Source organism: Haliotis rubra, unplaced genomic scaffold (assembly GCF_003918875.1).
Source record: "Haliotis rubra isolate DU_JTF1 unplaced genomic scaffold, ASM391887v1 Scf151, whole genome shotgun sequence".
NCBI classification, from domain to species: Eukaryota; Metazoa; Mollusca; class Gastropoda; order Lepetellida; family Haliotidae; genus Haliotis; species Haliotis rubra.
Genome location: NW_025765459.1, coordinates 1,820,273 through 1,826,523, shown reverse-complemented (window position 1 = coordinate 1,826,523; position 6,251 = coordinate 1,820,273). Strand labels below are relative to the sequence as shown.

Genomic DNA, 6,251 nt, shown 5'->3' with positions numbered 1-6,251 from the left:
ACGGTTTTACATGTTCAAAATCAAGAAAAATTGTATACTTTTCTGTAGAAAATATAAGTCGCATAAGGACCCTGAACTATTTTAAATGGCACACCCATTCAGGTTGTGAAAGGGGCCAAGTTCTTGGGACATATATTTTACTCTCATTTGACGTTCTTACCACATATCAAAATGGGGCGGTGGGGTAGCCCAGTGGTTAAAGCGTTGGTGGAGCCTCCAAACGCAACCTAAAATCTATTACATTCTGTCCATCACCAAGGTCTAAGACTTTTTCTTGGGTCTTTTAGAACTCCTCCTGTTGACCGTCTCTTCGTCGTGGCCGATGAACCATCTCTTAACCAACGCCGTATAGAATTATCCTTACAGTATGTAACGAAACTATATTCTAACGAGTCTAACCATGCTTGTCACTCTTTGTGAGGATCTGTACAACAACAAGTCGTCTCTTATTCCGCCTCTGGGAATAAGAATAAAACCTTTCCTTTCTGCTGCTGGCAATGAGCTAGAAAATATATCTTCCCGCCTTCTTTCGTCTCCTTGGCAGTTAGTGTGGAATGAAGTTGACATAACACTGACAACGTTTAAATAATCAGAAACTAATGAATTACAATATAAACAAGAATTTAAAGCTACAAAGTCACACATTTTCGTCAATATTTTGGTCTATACTTTATGTATTTGGGACAAAAACACTAGCTTCTTATTGATGCAATAAAAAACTTGTTATCCCTTACGACGTGCCTGAAATAGATAATTGAAACGAACAATAGCTGAAGGGATGGTGTAAATCCAACTAGGGTCCATGCAGGAAGCAAATGTACTGTAAGTCCCATGTATGGTGATCTACCTTCATTTGTTGGTAATATATAGCTTGTCTGTACACTGTATTGTCTTCTATAATTAAAATGTTTTAGATTTCCATACTAGTTTTATATTCATATCAATAATATTCTACTTGTTTTTACTGTCTTTCGCGGACAGGTGTTCATAATTCACCTTATGTATCATAAAATTATAATTTGTTCTTAGTCGCGATATCGCTGAAATATTGCCGATGTGACTTTAAATCTTAACTCACTCACTCACACACTCGCTTATGTACGAAGGGGATTTCTCACGATCTCTTTTCACTCTGTTCACAACCTAAATATTAACAAACTGCTACGATCTAACCGACTGACAGGTTGTTGCCTCTTTGCACATTCAACTAACAGCGAACCGTTACGGAGGCAGATGACATTTATTTTGTAACCTCTTCATAGACACCGTGGATGCCCTTGGAGATAGCAAGAGGGTTGGGTTTCAATGGAAAATGCAGAAACAATAATGAGAAACCTGAGCCAAGAATCAAAGCTTTCGGCTGCTACATCATCAGGATTAATGTAAGCGTTTGATGGGTTTTGAAGAATCAGATTGTGGAAATGAATGAGTGAGTTTAGTTTTACGCCGCCCTAAGCAATATTCCAGATATATGGCGGAGGTCTGTAAATAGACGAGTCTGGACCAGGCAATACAGAGGTCAACAACGTGAACATCGATCTGCGCAATTGGGATACGATGACATGTGTCAACCAAGCCAGGGAGCCTGACCACCCGATCCCGTTGGTCGCCTCTTACGACAAGCATGGGTTACTGAAGGTTCTAACCCGCATCTTCACCGGTGCATGACCGATGGGAACACACAGTCACCTTTACGGTAGGCAAATCGTTTGCATTAATGGCACAAAAACATTCTTTTGTCAGTTTCCAGGATAGAACCTTTCTTGTATTTCATAGGAAATGGTGAACATGCAACCCGTTCCCTCTGCTTCAATATCCCTTTCAGAATACATCAGTTTGGGCACAATTGTATCATACAGTTTAGAATGTGATCATAAGAGCTGCCCCGTGTTGTTTGTTTTCGGGATGGGTCCATGGTTTGCAGTAAGATCAATATTGTCGTAACTGGGATTTGGGTGTTAGTAAACCCTATAACCAGTTACCTATTAAGATGGCCGTTCCGCATTGTCAGGGGTGATGTAAGCTCAAGTTACACACTCGCTTGGTCCATGGGGATGTTAAGTCTAGGAGTGAGAGGTCAGACGACTGTAACTCCTCAATAAACACATTTCATTCATGTGCTGGCACTCTGGCATACAATGAATAACTCAACACCAGGTTTTATACTCACATAGATTTACTCGATCCCTCTCTTCATTACAAGGTGCGTGATCTGAACAGGATGGGACAAGCTCTTCACCAGATATGGATATCGATCGCGATGCGAACGTTCTGCTGACTTTGTAACCCGCACCACTTTCTAGTGCTGACGGTATCTTTTTAAGGTGTTCGAGCCCGCTCCACCCTTGTCACATGACCCTATACAATCCCTCTGATTTGTTAAACATTACACCATTCCATGGTCTCATGTCTTGCCTCGTGATCGGAAAATTACTGAAAACTCTCATCTGTGATTCATTGTTCATTAATACCTAAAAGGACTTTCCTGTTCTGTCAATAAGATTTATCCTGTTGTTTGATTCCTTAATTTATTACCAAGCCGTAATAGCATTGCTTTTCTGATGCAATCACCGTAATCCTCACTAACGAATTTGTGGTACGTTTCTTGTATAACAGATGCCTTTTTTAACCTTATAACATCCTCCGCCTGTGGACAAGAGCTGCCCACAGTTCGGAATAAAGTAAACATGAGTACATGGAGGCGATGTGTAAAAAGACAACCAAATCTACACCCGAAGCAATACAGGAGCACAGAACTCGATTTGGATATGAGGAGAATTTTGAGAGAAATCTGTACAAAACGCGAAACTGGCAAACATGTCTAAGGTACACTAACGTACGTTCGAAAAAGGGGAAGAAAATGGCCCCCATGTTACTTCGTAATACCACAAAGCATGTACACAACACAACACAAAACAATACAATACAATCCTATTCCGTTAAAGTTCATAAAAGTAATAAAGACGATTAAATGTCACTTCTTATGGCCATATCTGGTCTGATCATTCACAAAAGATCACTTGTCATCGGTCCCCAACGAATGAACTAGCACTGTCTTGGGCAGGAAAAGTCACGGCATGAGCTGTCCGGTATTTTGTACCGAACTCCACAACGAAATGTCAGATGGAACACACAGCGAAGAGTTAGTGATGTAACACACAGTCTGGAAAGATCTCAGATGATGATCTTGGGATGGAGGCTCGTGGCAAGTTGAAGAATGTCCGCACACAAGTAGCTTGGCATGGTCAACACATCGTGTGTCTGAAGATCAACAGACCGTGTCGGACGATATTATCCGTAGGAGGAGGCGGAGCAACTTGACCAGCGATGTACAGGACACCATACTGTCTGATGGTTCAGTGCTCGGACCGGTGTTATTTACCCTCTACATTCGACAATTGGGTGAAATCATTGGAAACTATGATCTTCCGAAGCACTTCTATGCTGACGATTCCCAGATCATCAACATCTTCAGACCGGATCCTTCCTCAGCATCAGTAGCTCACACTAAGATCAGTCAGTGCTACTCAGACCTGGCTTCCGCTGTAACACCGTCCTTGTTGACACTCCATGGCGGGTGAGGAGCAGGGATGTTGAACACTTTTGAAACACCATGGCTTTTTCCATTCAATCTGGTTCCTCAAAACACAAACGTAGACATGTGGTATCTACATCATCAGATGATGGATCTCCTGACGCAGTCGAATCTTGGCCGAGATTCATTGTGATTTCATCTCTAGATGACAATACTTTGAAACTGAACCCATTCGCTATTTCAAAGGGAATTCAAGGTGTCTGTGGGGAGGTGAAGGACGTAACACATCTCCGGAACGGATCATTGTTAGTGGAATGTCTGGGGAAACAACAATCGGATAATCTGTTAATACTAAAACAGTTCGTCAATACACCCGTTGTTGTCTCGGTACATAGAACGTTAAACTCTTGCCGAGGTATAGTCAGAGACAGGGCTCATTGTCTTTCTGATATGAGTGAGGAGGACATTGCAACTGAGCTGACAAATTAAGGGGTGATCACCGTAAAGCGATTTACCAAAAAGAGAGATGATGGCAGTATTACTAAACTTACTACTTATCTGTTTACATTTGCACTTTCGACTCTTCCGAAGTGTATAAAAGCCGGATACTTTAACATTGGGGTGGAGGTATATGTCCCAACTCCACTCCGATGTTTCAAATGTCAAAAGTTTGGTCATGGGTCCAAGTTCTGCCGTAACAACACATTCTGTTCCCGTTGTGGAGGCGCTCACGAGTCTTCTGAATGCACCAATAACATCAAATGTGCGAACTGCGACAGAGACCACTTGGCCACATCCAAATCCTGCCCATTATATGATCGCGAAACAAGAATTCTAAAGATCAAACACACGAACAACATTTCTTATGTTGAAGCGAAAAAGCTTGTTCCTCTCTCAACTGCTTCAACTATATTGTACTCAGATGCAGTGTCCTCTCGTACCACTGCCTCCAGACCTTCCCTGACTTCAACAGCCTGTCAAACATCCCTATCTTGGGTTCATGAACAAATCCTTATCGATGATCAGATCTCTCCATCTCCGTCAACTATATCTTGTGCAGCGTCCCAGACAGAACGTGTAGCATCACAACTTTCAATGGATCATTCATCTGAACCAGAATCCGTGCCGGAATCAACACCCACACAATCCAACTATCACAAATTGGAAAAAAGAGAAAAAGGAATAAAAAATGAAGACCAGAACTCTCCAGCATTTGGAGGTGCCTTCCTCTCAGACACTTTCAGTAAAGGTTCAAAATCAGTTTGAACCTTTGGAGATAGAGGTCAATTCTTCTCTCCCGAGCCATGGGAGAAAACCCCACTCTAATGTACGACCTCTCAGTGAGCCTCCATGAACTGCTCAAATAATATTTTTCAGTGGAATTGTAGAGGACTAAGGAACAATTATAATGATTTACAGTTACTGATTCAAGATTTAAAACCATCGGTATTTTGTTTACAGGAAACCTATCTTAAAAATACAGATAAATTTGATGTAAGACAATATAATTCATATAACTACTTTTCTCCTCCAGGGCCTAGAACTACTGGGGGTTCTTCCGTTTTGGTTAGACGGGGTGTTATACATAGCCCTGTTCCCCTAAATACATGTCTTCAAGCAGTTGCTGTCAGACTGACTCTAAACATCGTTTTCACATTATGCTCACTGTATGTACCACCATCTTCTTCTCTTCAGCAGACTGATCTTCAGACTCTCTATGACCAGCTCCCCAAGCCATGTATCATCATGGGTGATTTAAACGGTCATAATCCACTTTGGGGTAGTTCTGATACAAACAGAAATGGGAACATATTGGAAGATTTTATTTCTAACAACGATCTGTGTATCTTCAATGATAATTCGAAAACATACTTACATCCTGGTACAGGTACGTACTCTTGTCTAGATTTATCTCTTACTGATTCCGGTCTGCTTAATGAATTTGAATGGTCTGTCCACAGTGACTTGTGTGGCAGTGATGATTTCCCGACCATTCTTAAAACAATCACTCCTGCTGATGTTGCTCCATCATCAAGATGGAACTTCAACAAAGCAAACTGGCCTTTGTTTGAATTACTCTGTATTGACAAACTAAATCCTGCTCGTTTTATTGATGCTCTTGATTCAGTGCAATTATTCTCTGATGAACTACACAGAATAGCTGATGAGTGTATTCCTAGGTCCTCTACAAATCCACATATACGTAAACCATGGTTTAATAATGACTGCAAACAAGCTAGAAAGGCACGGAAAAAAGCTGAACACTATTTCCGTCGCCACCCAATGGTGCATAATTTAGATAAATTTAAAATTTTAAACGCTAGAGCACGTCGAGCATTTAAGCAAAATAAGCGCCAGTCTTTGCAAAATTATGTTTCGAAAATAAATTCACGGACGCCGATGTCCAAGGTATGGAACATGATCCAGAGAATTAAAGGTAAGGGTACCAAATCAAGCATTAATCATCTCAAAACTGGGGACCAATTGTTAACAGATACATCTGACATCGCAAATAAACTGGGTGAAACACTTGCAAAGCATTCTTCCTCGTCTAACTATGTTCCTAAATTTCAAAAATACAAAAAATTGCAAGAAAAGAAACAAATCAATTTTCATTCAGATAATGGGGAAGACTATAATGAAATCTTTTCTATCCACGAGCTTCATACTGCTCTTGAACAAGCTCACAATACTGCAAAAGGAGCTGATAACATTC

At 40.9% G+C, this 6,251-nt stretch overlaps 1 long non-coding RNA gene across 1 annotated transcript; it reads left to right on the top strand.

The window, feature by feature from the left end:
• The first annotated feature begins 2,216 nt into the window (after positions 1 to 2,216).
• On the top strand, positions 2,217 to 5,365 carry LOC124270343. The gene is made up of 3 exons (XR_006896729.1): positions 2,217 to 2,401; positions 3,142 to 3,151; positions 5,355 to 5,365. It is a non-coding gene; the product is annotated as an uncharacterized LOC124270343 (long non-coding RNA).
• Positions 5,366 to 6,251: the final 886 nt, after the last annotated feature.